Below are 16,313 nucleotides of genomic sequence, written 5' to 3' on the forward strand. Positions count from 1 at the left end.
CACACAGGAGCCTCATTCAGGGTTGCAGCCCTGTGCAGGACTGGCCAGTGCCCTGAGGTCAGGCACTTCAGAATATGTTGGATCTTGCCATGTCTTCTGGCCCCTATGCATCCCATACCACATTCCTACCTGGTAAGCTGCCTTGCTGGGTCATTTGAGGACACCAGGAGTGGCAGGTGGCATTTGGGGAGACAAAAGGCTGAGTCTGGGACCCACAAGGTGTTCTGCCACCATCTTTTGTACCTCCATCTTGTACTTATTTGCAGCAACTCTGTCCCCTTGTGGCCTCCTCCTGCTGCCTGTCTGTCCTGCACTTCCATGCCCTGCTCTAACTAATAACAGTGAGTAGCCAGACCAGAATGCATAATTGCTCTGCCAGGTCTCTGCATCCCTTCTGTGCTGAGTTGTGGGGCCAGGGGCTGCTCTTATTATGGAGCCATAGCTATTATGGAGCCATAACTAGAATGTACCAGCTGACTTTTAGGGACTTAGTGGTCTGTGATGTCCTGCAAGGGACCACAGCCCATTCGCAGTTTTTCTTACCAGTTTCTGGCAGCATGAAGCCTGCTCAACTCTCTTACATGTCACCTTCCCAGTAAGTGTTCTGCCCTTTCCTCTTCCCTCTTTGTATGTCTGCTGCCTGTGCCTGGCTGAGGTAAAAGTTCTTGCCCAGTGTAGGACTCAGGCTCGAATTTCTCATGGCAGTTGATTCAGCTGCTTTTGACAGGGATGGTTTGCACTTGCACATGTGCTCAGGTCTCACCAGAAAGCTTCTGGGCCTTCATCACCTCAGGGGGTATGGGGAGTCACTGGGGACAAACGATCTGGGGACAGCTTCTCTCTGGAGGATGAAACAGACCGTTCTTTGGCAGGATAGCTCAGTGTCAGGGATTGTTGCCTTGTAGTACCTGGGCTCTAAAGAAGTGAGAAGCTATGCCAGAAGGTAAATCTCCTGGAGGCACATGTCTGCCCATAACTGCTGTGGCAAAAACAGAGGGGACCCTAAGGGGAGGCAAATGTGTGCAAATACCATGATGTGTCTTGTGTGAGGCATAAATGTACTGCTTTGTTCCATGGTCCTGGAAACCAGCCCCTAGTAGTCTTCTGCCAAAGTCAAATAGCAACTTTGGAGGCAATGTGTATTTTTACCTTAAAATGACTTGCTGTCTCACAACTTATTTGACTTTGGTTAAAAAAATAACTGGGTGGTTTCTGCAAGCACAGACTAAAGCATGCAGCTTCAAATGGATACCAGGACCAACTCTGGCTGTGTAATTATATTGCCTATATTTAATCTCTCAGAAGTGTTTGGCAGATGCTTTAAATTTCAGATAAGCAATCAATATCTTCTTCTCTGAGGCTCGACTACCATGTTCTTCCCCTTCCTTGCTTGAAATACACAAAGTCAAGCCAATATACTAGGATGGCACAGGAGTGATCCCCGCTCAGTGAGTGTATATCTCTATCTATCTATACCGATGGAGACCTCATAGAGGTGTGTGTGCGCGTGTTACATGCAAGACGTGCTCTGCCTTTATTTATTTTGGAAAGGGTTTGCCTTGGTTTCACCGTGCCTCGCTTTAAACGATCTGAAAATCCCCCCCTGGATTCGGAGGAATAAATATGCATGGCTTGTAATTCTGTTGCAGCGCTCGCTCCCAGCTGATAGGTGACGTAGAGTTTGGAGGCTCGCAGATTGGCTTTTTGATTTGGCTTCTTGCTGCAGTTGTGCAAACCTCGCTGGCTCCCAGAAATCAGGCTCAGCGCTTTGCCGTGCACCGTAATGCTGGGAAGCCTGCACTGAGCCCCGATGGTGTGAGCGCGGGAGCGGGGGAAGCCCAGCAGATTCAGTGGCAATCTGGGGTACAATCCATTTTCTCTTCCCCCCTCCCTCGACCCCCATTCATCTCCATCCTCCTCGCCCTCCTCCCTCTTCGCCAGATCTCCCTTCCCTCCCCAAACTCCACCACACGGAGCTGAAGATCAAGGCTGGTGGATTTATCAACATTTTACCTCCACCCCCACCCCCTTTTCCAGATGCACCTCCCCGCTCTCCCTGACAGCTGCAAAAGGGAGCACAGGTTTTGTAGCGAGCGAGGCAACTTGGACTGACATGCAAAGGCGAACCCCCCCGTACCCGCACACACCGTCGGTGAATCACCGGGAGATGCGATGAGCTCCCTTTAGGAACCGGAAGGATTTGTGTTGGGGAGCCAGCGGAGCCCCCTCCCCCCCCATCCCCCAGCCCGACCCTCCAAAAAAAAAGTCAGGAAAGCCGGCAGAAAGGGTAAGTAAGGGGGTGCCACCCCTTCTCCGTGGGAGACGCGAGGTTGGCGGGCAGGTGTCCTGCTGCCAGTCGGGGCTCTCTGCCTTGCACGCGAATGGCCGTGGAGCGGGGGGTGCCGGGGGAGTGGGGGGACGAGAGCTCTTTGCCGGCTCATCTCCCGGGATAGCGGGGGGAATTAGCGTTGCCCCGGCGCTGGGAGCTCGCTTCATTCCCGCTGCCTTCCCGGCGCCGTGGCGGCTCCGTGCCCGTGTGTGTGTGTGTGTGAGGGGGGTGCGTGTGTGTGTGTGCGCTGCGGAGGGAGGGCTTTGCCTACGGCGCGGAGCGGGCGCTGCGGGGTGGATGCGCGCCGGGGAGGGGGCGCCGGGCCGGGCCGGGCGCTGCGGGGCCGGGGCCTGGCGGAGCGGGCGGGCTCCGGCGGGGCGTGCGCGGCAGGAGCTGCCCGGTCCCGCGGCACCGCGCGGTCGCCCCGGGATCCCTCCCGCCGCCGGGCAAGGGTGCCCCGGTTCGGCGGCGCGGCGCGGCCCGCAGGGATGCCGGGGAGCCCGGGGGGGTGGCTGTGCCCGGGGCTGCCAGGCGGGGGAAGTGGCTCTCATGCAGTGCTATAAATTTCCTTTTTAAAATCTCCCCCCCCCCTTTAAATTTCCTTAAAAATTTTTTTTTCATTTTTTTCCCCCGGGAGAGGCCGGGCCGGGCCATCCCCGGCCGCGGGGCGGGGGCGCCGGGGCCGCCGTCCTGGGCAGCTGTCGCGCTCCGTCCGCCGGGGCCGGCTTGTTTACCCCGGGTGTCAAATATAGCTGCTACGCCAGGCGCTGCCCTAAATAGGGCACGGGGCCGCCGGCAGGCCCGCAGCCCCCCATGGCAGGGGGACAGGAACTCTACACACACACACACATGCACACGCATGAGAGCTGACCTAAATGTGGGCTCATTTCATACTCTGCCTCTCTCCCAGCCTTGCTTCAGGGCTTCATATTTTTTCACCTGTGTCTGAAGTATCGATCACCCTGGGTGAGAGATGAAACCATTGCAGTTGGTTTTGGTGTTTTTTACTGTTATTCTAAAACGTGAGGCCATGGCCATTTCCCCCTCTGCCCCCTCCAATGGAGCTGTAGTGTAATGGTTGGGTTCCTGACTTATTGGGTAGTTCCTTGGCTTGTTCTGGGGATTTTACCCTAAAAATCTGTTTCAGATTTAGGGGGAAACACTGAAGGGACAAGGTGAGAATGGGTGCCTTACACACATCTTTCCCCTCTTCATGCTTATATATGTGTGTTCCTTTAATTCCACACATCCCTGTATAAAGCAAAAGGGTGATTTTGTTGAGCTGGTTTTTTATTTCTGGAGATGACAGGGCTGGAAGACTTAGGTAACAGTCAGTAGCACCTTCCCATTCAGGAGTACTCATCCTGTGCTCCCTGGGAGACTGGCGGGAGGCCCAGGACAGCAGAGTTGGCTTTGGGGGACACAAGGCACAGAGGCCTTGAAGGTGCTCTGTAGGTTTGGTGCAGCGGAGAAAGGAATCACTCCTCCGCTGCACAAGCATTTCTAGGGAGTCCCTAATCCTGCTCCATCCACTGCTGTTGGAAGCATTTGTTTACCCTGATCATGGTTTAGCTGAGAAAGTCACATTTGGTGCTCATGTTCGTGCTTCTGCGTTCAACTGGAACGAGACTTGTTTCCTGAATAGAGGTAGTGATGTTGAAAAAGAGCATGTCCAGCTACTGCTGAGGGCTGGCTGGGGAGGAGCGGGAGCAGCCCAGGAGCCCTCAGTTCTGCCGTGAGTGTGCAACATGAGGTACATTGGCTACCCCATGTTGTGAATAGAAGGGTGTAGTATCAACCAGTGTGGGGAAGAGACGACTGATGGGGAGCCTTAGGCAGAAGGTGCAGTACAGCAGTCTGGTGGGTTTTTTTCCCTAAAGCCAAAATGGGTAGTTTAAGCACTGCTCAAATGCCCAAGGTAGGACAGACTGTAGTAATCCCACTGCTGAGGTCCCAAGTGAGGCAGTGGAAATGCAAGTATGCTTCTGGTTTTGCATACCTCCAGTGTACTGCTTAGGTACATTTCAGGTCCCAGGTCTTATTTGTATCACTAATAGTATTTCGCTTCCTGCGTGGGGATTTGGTAAGGACGTGGTTGCAATAACTACTGGGTGAGAGGGAAGGCAGATTTGTAGCTATCCTAACGCCTCTCTGTGTTGCACTTGTTTTTACAGAGATCGTACTCTTGCTCTGCAAAGCTGCCACCTGACAGGGTGGCACCTGGGATGGCAGATCAGGTGGGACAGTCCTTTCCGTTGCGCTGGGCAGTGTGGGAAGCAGTCTTCAACACTAGCACCCAGAACAGGAGAGCACGTGTGGAGCAGTACCAAGCACAGCCTGGATAATGCACTGTTCTGTGCTCCACAGGCTCTTGCTGGGCCAGTGTAGGGCAGGAGCTGCCCTGTCTGATCCAGTCAGACTGGAGCAGACTGTGTTGTTGGGAGTCATGGAGAGTTGTTCTGCATGGCAATCTTAGGATGCTCAGGGCACTGTTCCTCAGCTTGGCTGGCTTGGAGGAAGGAAAGAGGTACCCAGGGATGAATCCACCCTTCCTGCTCCCTCTGCTTTCCTCTGAAACTGGTAGGTTTGAAGTCAGGGAAGGTCTGAGCTTGGTAGATGCTAGGGTGTTGCAGGTTGTACAGGTAAGAGATTGCTAAGGGCCTAGGCTGACCTGCTGCTGTGTTGTGCCTGATCCCTTATTTTCAAAGGGTCTTTCCTGTGAGAGGCATCCTCCATCCCCAAGGCAGGGCAAGGCCACAACAGCGTGTGTCAGCACTTTTATTAGAAACCAAGTGAAGATGTATTCCCTTCGCCAGTATTTTCAAGTGAAGCACTATACAGATAAATGGTCTGTCTGTCAGGGTTTTGTTTGCTTGTTTTAAACAAACAGCACCAGTCTCCTCCCCTAAGCTTCCCCAATGACCAAGTGGCATTGACAAATAGTTCCTTGTTCTTTGTTGCTGTCATGTTTCAGATGCCTTTCATGTGCTTCACAGTTAAAAAGATAGCTTTGATTGCTGGCCAATTTTTTTTTTTATAAACCAGGCAGTAATATCTAATTCTATATTTAAAAAAAAGTGAAGGAAATTAAATTACTATGACAAAAACATCTTCTTAATAGGGAAAAAAACTCTCTGAAGCCAGGAAATTGATAGTTGTGATGCTCCATCTACCATCACCCACTGTGTTGAGGTATTGTGGCATAGATTAATGCTATTGTTGATTTACCGTTTAGATAACGGTAGCTCCTAAAGGCATCAGCCTGGTTGGGGGCCCATGTTTCCAAGCGCCATACAGATGTCTAGTAAATTGCAGTCTTTGTCCTGAAGAGTTTCATGCATTGAAAGATACATGAGATGATAAGCCGTTCTTGGGGAACCTTTAGAACCCCTCTGCTGCTGAGCTCATGGTCCTGAATCGGCTGATTTCAGTGACGTGGGGTCACCTGTGGGGTTTGGGGCTGGAGCGGAGCTCCAGCTCATGTCCCTGCTTACCTGCAGAATGAGATCCAGGAAGCACCTTAAGTCTCCTGCAGCTTCAGTGGGCTTATGGGCTGCTTGAGGACTAACATGGTATAGACTGTAGCTGGCTGCTCTTCTTCCCCTCTGCCTTAATGCTTTAAGCTGCAAGCTGTGGTTGAGGGCCATCACAGATGTGACTGCTGAAGTTCAGCATGATGGCCTCCCAACCTCCCCACGAGGCACTTCTTTTGCAGGGTTTTGCAGGAATAACAAAGCATGAGGAGCAGGGATGTGTCATGCCGTTCTGAAGGCAGCACCACCACCCCATCTTGTCGGTGTCACAGTGAGACCCAGGTGCCATTGTTCCTGTAGTACAGCATCATAAAGTAATTAGTTTGCCCCATAAGACACATTTATAAATAGGTGATGATCATGCCCCCATGCTCCTTCAACTCTCAATTTTCTGGTAATTCTGTCTTTAAATCCGCTTGCTGGAGCCTTTGATCACACAGTCGAGCTGTCATTGATGTCTCTGACAGTTGACATCATGGGAGAGAAGGGAGCTTAGGGCTCTTAACATTTCTTTTATGATAGCTTGTTTTCTAATGAAACACTCCAATGAGGATTTTCCATCATAATAAAACAGGGAGCTCTTCTGGAGCACTCAGATTTAGGGAGAAGCTTCTGTTTCCATTCACTAGCAGATTATTTCAAGGCTACAAAACTGAGCTTGCTCTGTTTGCTGCCTTCCTGTACTCTGCTGTCTTTTTACCTAAGCCTCCTAACTCAGGACAGCAGCAGAGACAGCCAGGTCAAGAGCAATCAGAAATACTAAATATCCTGTGCTGCTGGGCATGTTTTGCAACCAGTGAGGTGCCAAAGAGTTTTAGAAACTGTAGACAGATGAGACTGCACTGGCATTGCTTTCATCTCCTCTCTCCTAGGCTGGTACTTGGAGGCTGTCTCAAACAGCAGCATCGCAGAATACAGTTTTAATCAAAAGAAGTGTAGTGATGCAGGGATGTACCTACGAGAGGGCACTTAGATCTGACTGCTGAGGTTATGTTGAAGGTGACATGTCCAGGAGTGAATGTGGGACTCCAGTGCTGACAACACAAGGTGCCCTGCCAGTGTGTTCATATGCTGCATGCTGGTGGAAGCTCGTTTCCATCCCCAGAGCAGGGGCAGAAGCAAGGGAGGGTTAGAGCATGTCTGCACATCACTCTGCAGTCAGGCTGCCGCTCACTCTGGATGTGTCCTAGCTCCCTTCAATGTGAGTAGTGCTAGGAGAGAGTCTGTCTCCCAGACCAGGGTCCAGGCAGGCTGTGAAATCCGCCACTGCCCCAGTGCCACAGCTCCCCCCCCACAAATTAGCAAAGGCAGCACTGCCTCTGCCTTGCACTGGTGAGGGTACTTGGAATAATGCTCAGCGTGAAGAACCTGTCCTTTTGTTCTCCATACTGTTTACTGTCAGGAAGATTTGTCTTGGGTCATTAAGGCGTGGATGTCTTGGTTTACCACCTTGAGGGAGGCCTTCCTTGTTGGGAAGCAGTATCTTGATGTTGAGCTTCAAGTTCACCGTAATAAGCACCTTTATCCTCCTCTCTGGTTTTGGTTGGGATTATGCAGTGACTCTTGAACACGCATGTTAGTTGGGAAAAATGGATATGTCTCTGCCCTTGTGTTGCACGACAAGGCTGTTCCATGGTCCAAGGGGTGTTACAGGATTCACTGCTGCAAGAGGCAAACCTGCCTCTGCCCATACAGCTAATGCACTTGCCATACTTGTCATCTGGACCTTGTTTTCTACAGCTTTCCCACCCTGGCTGCTTGTTTATGCTCCTGTCCCACCCCTGCAGGATACTGGCACAGTGGCACGTGTGTCCAGGTGATGAGTTCAGCTTGCTTTTCTGCCAGATGGATTCCTGGTCCTTATTCACGCCCTAGCCATGCAAACAGTTATGCCAATAACAAGGGGAGAGCTAGAGCAGAGCGGTAACAAATGACCAGAGGTGGAAAATGTTCTGGTTGGCTTAAGAAGCCCTGCTTCCACCTGTGAAGCTGCTGCCTGAATTGCCTGCAGCAGTTAAGGCTTGGAGTTGGTTCCGTCTTGAAGTCTGCACTTGATGAAACGGATAGTACTGAATGCAGATTAGTTGCAAAGAATCTAATAGTGATGGGGTCTGCAAAGCACTTCTTAACCTATTAAGAGGCACAAAAAGCAGGAAAAGAAGAAATTTTTTTATATAAAATCTTCCCAAGAACATGCACAGGGGTTGATCCTGATTAAAATAAATCAGAGGGTCTAGGCTAAGCTGTTTCTCGGATGCAACATGTCAAATGGACTCAGGTTTTTCAAGAAGAGAATAAAATGAGAACTTCCCCTCTGCTCTAAATTCTTTCAAGTCCCTTGAAAGCTTCACACTAGCACTCAGCACTTCATCAACAGCAGTCTCTCCATGTTGAAGCCTCCAGACTGCATTCCCTGGGAGTGCAAGTGGGAGCAGTGCCAACTGTTCTATTAGGTTTGCACCCACGAAACCCACTAGCAAAGGAGGACCTGTTAGTGTCCTGCTTGTCCTCACGGGACCGCCGCGGGCTCAGTTTGTGCTGCTGCCGTGCGCTCGCCGCGGGTGCTGCACTTGGCTGGTGTGAGAGTCCTGGGGAGGCTGCTGGCCTCGGTGCTAACCGGGGCCCCGTGTGAGGACCTAGGGACCAGAGTGAGGTGGAGCTCTCAGTGTTGTTGTCTGCCAAGGTGTGGGGCAAGGTGGCTCTCTGTGTACTTTTCCTTTGCGAAGGATTCTGATGAGGGATAATGACTTGATGCTGCTTTTGTTTGGCAGCCCCTAGACAAGAATGAGCCTTTCAAAGCTTGGGTCATAGGAGGCAGGCAGAGGGAATGCTGCTGGAGTTAGCTGTGATGGGGTATTCTCCTGTGTAAGTGTTTTGGAGATGGGTGCACTAGACATTGGCCTCTCATAAATTATTGCCCACTCTGACTCTTTAAGCCTCATTTTTTCATTTCATTTTAACCTTCCAGAGTAGTTTCAGGTTCACTTCTTCTAGTAAATGTTTCCTCTTCTCTTAACTTAAATAATCCATCTCCCCAAAGCTGACCTGATGGATGTTTCCCCCGCAGTGACCCTGCGCACACAGCACACTTCATGAAACCCTGGCTTCCATGGGGGAATGCAGCACCAGCAGTGACCCTGCTGGTGTCCCAGCTAAAAATAAAGCCTGTCCCTCCTGGCAGTGTTGGGGTTTGCTTTTAAGTAGGTAGGCAGTTTTACCCATTGGCTGCAGTGTGTTCTTGTGCCAGGCAGAAGGCACAGCTTAACCTTCAGAGCATGATGGAGCTGCCTCCCCTCTGGGGAATCACACCAGGAGACTGAAGGTGAGAAGATGCTCTGCTGCACTTGGTGCACCTACGTCACTCCCAAAAATCTGCTGGCTTGCCTGCTGCCTGTCTAGATCCATCTCCTTGCTGCTTTGTGCATCCTAGTGAGTCACACATATCCCTCTTTCCCCGAACCATGGCCTTTTCCTGCCTCTGCTTTTCCTTCTTAAGTATATAGATTTCTTCATGATTTGCAGTAGCTGCCCCAACTCCGGACTTCCCTCAACAACTCCATGCCTTCTAGCTTCCCAGTGTTCTAACAGCATCACTCACAAATTCAATCTGCAATCTGCCACGTATCCTCTGTGCCTGTCTTCTCTCAGGTCCATGTGGGCTTGGCTGCTGGGACAAAGCAAGAGGCTGGCCCAGGCAGGGTGCAGATGCTCAGTTAGGGAGGGCCTTTCCAGCTTTTGCTGTTCACACACATTAGCAGTTTTCACAAACACCAGTGAGGCTGAACTATGCACTGGAGCAAGAGAAGGGATGCATCCTGTCTGGTGGATCTACGGGTATTTTCAGTGTTCCCTGCACATTCCTGAGTCTTAAGAGTATTTAATTTATCTCTTACAGCATTGTGTTCCACAGATTGTGCAAATGCACAGCATAGAGTTAAAGAAGTTTCTAGTGCTTGCTAGATAAAATACCCTGAGTCTGTGAACTTTCTCTTGGTGTTGGCCTTGAGCTTCTTTTGGCTTGGTTGACCACCTCCGTCCCTCAGACCAAAGCTAGTTTCCCAAAGAAGGCTGAGGGGAGGGGACATGGGAGTTATGTTGGGTTGTGCAGTATTCCAGAAACCTCATGTACTTACTGTTGCAAAGAGAGCATGAAGAGGTGGTCTGGTCATAATTTGCAAATATCTGTGTGGGAGCCAACAGCTACCAGGTATTGTGGCCTTGCTGCAATCACCCCAGACAAAGGGGCCATGGTCTTGCTAGCTGGGTTTGGGAAGGGACCACAAGGGTGCTGTGGGAGGAGGGGTCAGGGGAATGATCCAGAAGTGTTTCTATGTGTATCTGCAGAGATCAGAGGTCAGGGAGAATGGCCAGAGGAACGATGTCTGCTGAGTGGAGGGTTGTTTTGATACAGATCTCAAATTCATTGAGTACCCACTTTTATTCATTTGTCTGCTCACTGAACTCCCACTGCAAAATGGATTAATTTCAAGGCTTTTTATGTCTTGAAAAGTGACCATCATTTTGTCAAAGATCTTTTGTGCTTGTTCTTTTACCTCTTCGTGTTACTGACCTGAACGCAACTAATGGTGGCTCTGCCTGGGATAACACTCTTCCTATCCCATTGCTCCTCACTTGCTGGTGTTAGGGGACTGTTGCTTCTGTTTTGGCAAAGCATTTGCCTGTGACTTGTGACAGGTTTTCCATATGACAGGAGCTGCTGTCACCAGCAATGTCAGGAAGAGCTGGGTTCAGGACACCACCACAGAAGTATGGCTGGGCATGAGAGTCTTTCTGGGCTGAGGCAGGAGGGGTAGGGCATGAGTGTTTAGCTGGGGTGTGAAAACAGGCTGTTATTCCTGCCTCAGCTCTTGCTCACGTCAGTCCTTCACTGGAACTTGCAGCAAGAGTGGGACCCTGCAATTTTCTTGCTGTAGCAGGGTCTTAGGAGAGATTTGGACTTGAAAGCAAGTTAAACACATCTCAGTTTTAATCTTCTCTTTACAGAAAAGGATGAAAAGATAATTTCTGCTGTCCCTGTCCCCAAAGGGGACTCAAGCTCCTGAGTAAAACTGGTGGAGATATGGACTACTAGCATCCATAATGGAGGCTGTGCCCCTCAGTGGCAGGATAGAAGCTGTCCTCTTTTTTTCCCTGGTGGCTTAAATAGATTGTACAGAGAGTGCTGCATGGGATGAGTGTGTTATTCAAGCACACGCATTCAGCCAGTGACTCCTGTCATTTTACCTCCAGGATATGGCACCTCATGTGCTGATCCAAGGTGACACCGGGCACATGGTGGAGGAGAGAGACTCCAAGCCTTGTGTGCTGCAGCCAGGGATTGTGGGGGGAAGGAGAATGTTCTCCTTCTCTTGTCTGGTTTCAGTGCATTTGGCTGAAGTGGTCATCTTCCATGACTCAGCTGCTGCTCCTGTTGGCAGGACTAGTTGTAGCAGATTTGGGGCCAGCATGGAATATTGGGAGGAGGGAGGATCCAGGGCAGGATGAACAGGAATATAGTTGTATGGAGGAAGTAGGAAGATGCCCCCCAGCTGCTGTGTGTGATGTGGGCTGTGAAGAAGAAATAGATGAAGGTTTCCTTTTGGAGGTTTCTGTTGTATGAAATGTTGCCAAAGTTCCTCAGGCAGCTCTTTCGATATAATAAGCTGGCTCTGCTGACTGGGGCTCACTGGACCTATGCTGATTTATGCCAGAGAAAATCTAGTCCTAAGTACTCTGTTCCTCTTCTCTCTTGCCAGCCCTCCTCTTATGGTATGCAGATTGACTAGGCTGGAAAGATAGTTCTAATTTTTAAGATGACTTTGTGTAAAAACAGGCTTTTGGAGGGGAGGGTTAAGGGGAGGAAGCTGATGTAAGTGCGTGCTCTGAATACCAGGAAAATGCTATTTCTTCACTTTGGAGATAAACAACAGTATGATTATTATATATGTTGCTAGAAAATTCTTCTGATACATGATGCCCTGCATCCAGTTTTCAAATGTTCTGCACTGGCATCTAAGTTAAGACTTGCTGACTGCTGGGAATTGGGAGAGTATCATTGCAGGCATGTTTGAAATGACAGGGGAGAATCTCATTCTTTTCAAACAAAGTGCTTTGTTGTATGCGCTGCCCCCAAGCTGGCAAACGCATATAGGTAATCTTGATTTTTTGAATCTTCTTAATGGACCGAGTCATGAATTTCCCTGGCTTAGCCCTATGACATCTGGGTATGGAATCTGCCAGTGCTCCTGATAGGAATCAAGAAATAAACTCTTTGGAGAAAACAGCAGTAGCCTCTCATAGTCATCTGCTTGATTTTCTGCAGGATTTTTAAATCATGTTTTGGTGTCCAGTGGAAAATCTGTGATTTCAATGGGTTCCAGCTGCCCAAGTGGGTTAAAAGGAGCTGCTTCATTAAGCTTCTAACCACCCTTTGAAATGTGATCCTTTGCAACTCCTTCGGGGGGATATCTGAGGCACACTGAGACCATGGATGAGGCAGAGGAGGAGGTTAGTACGGTTGTAATGGTGAGAAAGAAGATGTGGTTATTGAGGGTGTCTAGCTCCAGACAGTATTTCAGATTACCTGCCCTTGGCAGGACGGAGCAGGGCAGCCAGCCAGGGAGGGCAGACCTGCACTTGGAACACAAACTGAAAGGAAAAAGGTGAATCAACCTGTCTGGTAATTCTGTAGTGAAGAACAAATTTCTGCCTGTCTTTGCTGTAGAGATCAGAGTGGCATATGGCTTCATACAGCCCACAGGGAAAGCCGTCAGAGGGTGGGGAGAGAAGAAATGGAGGTGGGGCAGCAGATAGCCTGGAGACTGATGCCACTTACTGTAATTGCCATAGCAGCTCAGCTTCCACTGTTTGTTGTCCATGTCATCTCTGCAATTACCATATGGTAAATATGACTTGAGTCTCTAGCAAATAACAGAGCTAATATTAAAAGAGAATCTGTAAACAGCTAGTGTATAAATGAACAAAGAGCAATAAACAGCCTGGACTTGTGAAGAATGAATTAATCATGGTGGATGCAAGGGCTTATTTTTTAAGGCAGTTGCAGAATTAGCAGCTGAAAAAACACCAAAGGATTAAGATATCTGAATTGTCAGTAAGAGAGATGTGGGGATATGTGGCAGTAAAGGGTGAGGGTGCTGTGTGGAGTCTTATTTGATAACTGTATTCAAATTGGGTGAATTTACAGGTTTTGGCACCTTCCAAGTGAAGTGGGAGGTATTTTGAGGATAACCCATAGCTCAGTGCATTTTTCTTGCCTCCTGCTGTGCTCAGATCTGCAGAAGCAGTGGGCGTGTTACAGTGTATTTCCCTCATCTCAGCTGGAGACCTTGACTTTTGGGATGAAACTCTGGAAATCTCTGTTTTCATTCCATACATGCCAGTCAGCACTGTGCTCCCTGTGCCAGCCCCACTGTGCTGGGGACACACAACAAACAGGTGGAGAGATCTTAAAAAGTGAGCAACACAGAGAGTTCCTGTATATCAGTCTTGATTCAACCTTTGTAACAGTCCAGTATCTCATGAAAACCTGCTGTACAGCAGAGCTGAGAGGCAAGTTTTCACTGCCTGGGCTCGGCTTTTCCTGTTGCAAAGAGAGCGGATCTGCTGCTGGTTTTGGTGAGAGCAGGCACTGAGCTATGGCTCTCCCAGATACTGGTCTGCTTCTGACTGCCTCAAAGATGGAGAATCAAGAGGAGATGAAGATAAATGATTAAAGGGCAGCCTGGGCTAATTTATAGAGATTAAAATAAATTTGTGTGCTTTGGCCAAAGAAAATCTGTGGAGGAGAGCAGCTATTTACAAGTATCTGAAGCATGTAAATCTCAGACAGGGAGGAGAATGGTTGAGAGTGCTCCAAGGACACAATAATGAGAACTAGCAGCATAAATTTTCTTAATTTCATCCTAAATATAAGGAAGACGGCTAAAATCTCCAAGATAAATTACATCATGGTGGAGTCTCTATGGGAAGTTGTGGAAATGCCATGACTTGGATAATTTAAGACTCGGCTGGACAAAGTACTAGGAAATAATGGCCACAAGGGGAACAATGCAGTGGAAGTCCCTGAGGCATGGACCAGGCAACTCTTCTGTCTCTGGTCTAGCTACTCTGAAATAAGTGAAATCTGTGCTAATTAGGCTAAGTGAGGGCTTTTCCTATCTAATATGACAAACAACGACTTGTTTTTACTGCAGTAGTAAAGATGCTTTCCCAAGTGTAACCTTTTCCTTCTCCTCTCCCCTCCTGGTTTTCTGCCCAGTCTCCCACTGCCCCATTTGCTGCTTCTGCCTCCATTAACTTTTTAAATATTTTCTTTCTTACTGAGCCAGGAATGAGCCCTTCTGAACAGACTTGCGGAGGGCTTATACTTCCTCTTGTATGTGGTGTGGCATTTTTGGTAAAAACTCTTCTTTTTTTTTTTTTTGCTGTATATAGACAAAAAATAATAAATTTTGTTTTTATTTTTCCTTGAAGGAGAAGCTAAGAAATAACAGGCTATTCCAGAGGATGGGAACAGTGTGTGCCCCAGCTCCTGGGATCAGCACCCAGCATGGCTGGCTGGTGGCTGTCCCAAGAGCCTGTGAGCCAGCCAGGGAAGGGCTCCCTGCCTGCCTACTTGTTGCATCAAATCCAGCAGCACAAAACAACATGATTTGTTTTGTTTGCCTCAAATAGGTGTTTTCTGTCGAAAACTTGTATTTTTCTTAACTAAGTCAGGACCTAAAGATGAGGTATGACTACACCACCTCTTCTCTTCTTATGTACCATTTTAGCCCACCTCTATGTGCAAATAACTACGTGCTCTGCAGCACAAACGCACTGTTGACAACAAATCCTAGGGTCTTTAATTGTAGCAGTTGCAGATCTGTCACCAGAATGCTAAAGAAATGTCAGAGTTGCTGCTGTCATCTGTAGGATGCTGTGAGTCACTAGGAGATAAGTTGCACTCTGATGGTGGCACCTGAACCAGCAGTATAATATGTTTGTGAAGCAGGAGCAGTAAATAACGCACCCTGTGTGCTGCCACGGGCAGTACATAAAGTGTCTTTCGCTGACAAGAAGTTTCCCTCACACTGCTGAAATGTTTTTCCCCTTCCCCCGCTGCTCCCCAAATGGTCTTCACTGCTCTTAATAAACCAGCAAGACAGTGTGATGAAAACCAGTGCCTTGAGGGCTGCAGCAGAAGAGCCAGTGCCTGGTGCAACAACCCCATGTGTTTCAGGTGTTCCACGTTGTCTCCTTAAGCTGCAGTCCATGGAAGAGGCAGGGGGACCATTGAGTGCGTGGCCAAGTAACTCCACCTCTTTATTTCCCTCAACCTCCTAAACTTAAGAAGAAGAACTTCCAGCGTCTTCACTGGGCCTTTCACATCATGAGCATAAAAGCAGGACTCTGGAGAATGTGGCTGAAAGTACCTGCCCTCTTAGTTTGGAGCCATTCATACTGGGAAGAATGGTGTGTTCACCTGCACTGGGATAAAAGCACCTAAAGGCTTTAATTGTGTTTAGAAATTACTCTAAATGCATTGAAAAGACCGATGCTTGACGATCTGCCTCTAAATGAGCAATGAAGGCTTCCCAGTGACTTCTGAAAGGTCACAACAGTGACTTTTGCCAAATGCATGTGTCGTTGTCACCAAGGCACTGCGGTGACCTCCCAGTGCAGTTTGTACATGGGGTGAGTTTGCTCTGGGTTCCCGTACACTGACACCTAGATGTGGTGGTCAAAAACAGGCCTGGACTCCATGGCTGTGATTCTTACTCTCTTACTGTGTGGGTGACTGAGCACGGGCCCAGGTGGACCAGAGAGGTTGTGTTTGAATATCCTCAAATATATTTTTGAATATATTTTGAATATATTCAAAAGCCAGCTGGATGTGGTCCTGGGCAACTGGCTCTGGGTGGCCCTACTTGAGCCAGGGGCTTGAACTAGATGGCTTCCAGAGATCCCTGCTCTCTCCTGTGTGAATTGCCTGCTTGAAAGTCCTGGAAAAACAACAATGAGATTGTGTACTATTCGTGAAAAGGAAAAAGCTCATCTATATCTGAGCAGATAATACTGCCTTTTAAGCAGGAGGGTGCCCACTACTAATCTCTCTGTCAGCCTAAATACCAGGTTTTGTTTTTTGAATGTAAAAAAGGCTATGGTTCTGGGGAAAAAAAGAGTAACTCTTGCTGTCCCTCAGGCTGAGGAGTCTCAGACATGGATGTGTATGGGGAGTGGAAGAGCAAATACAGCGTGGCTCTGAAGGAAGCTGCACTACCCCATGCCATAAATAAGGATGGCTCTTAAAGTGTGGCTGTGGCTGCCCACTGAAGGTTTTCTGCAGTGTCTGCTACCTCCTATACATGTCTGGGTACAGAGCATAGACTGCAGTTCCTCTATCCATATATCTGCTATCCTATATAGATATTTTTCAGGTCAGGTGTGAG

The 16,313-nt window shown here is 48.9% G+C and overlaps 1 protein-coding gene across 5 annotated transcripts in view; it reads left to right on the plus strand.

Moving 5' to 3' along the window:
• Window positions 1–1,716: 1,716 nt before the first annotated feature.
• The window catches only part of SLC8A3 (solute carrier family 8 member A3), a 113,875-nt gene continuing 99,278 nt past the window's right edge, over window positions 1,717–16,313 (plus strand). For 3 of the 5 annotated variants that reach the window (XM_042047487.1, XM_042047489.1, XM_042047490.1), the window contains exon 1: window positions 1,718–2,287. The gene's annotated coding sequence lies outside the window, so the exon portion shown is untranslated. Of the gene's footprint in view, window positions 2,288–16,313 lie in introns of all 5 variants that reach the window. The other 2 variants (XM_042047486.1, XM_042047488.1) reach the window with 2 other exon arrangements.

Source organism: Corvus kubaryi, unplaced genomic scaffold (genome assembly GCF_017639235.1).
Source record: "Corvus kubaryi isolate FWS band 111438036 unplaced genomic scaffold, C.kubaryi_AGA036_p1.0 66, whole genome shotgun sequence".
In the NCBI taxonomy this organism is placed as follows: domain Eukaryota; kingdom Metazoa; phylum Chordata; class Aves; order Passeriformes; family Corvidae; genus Corvus; species Corvus kubaryi.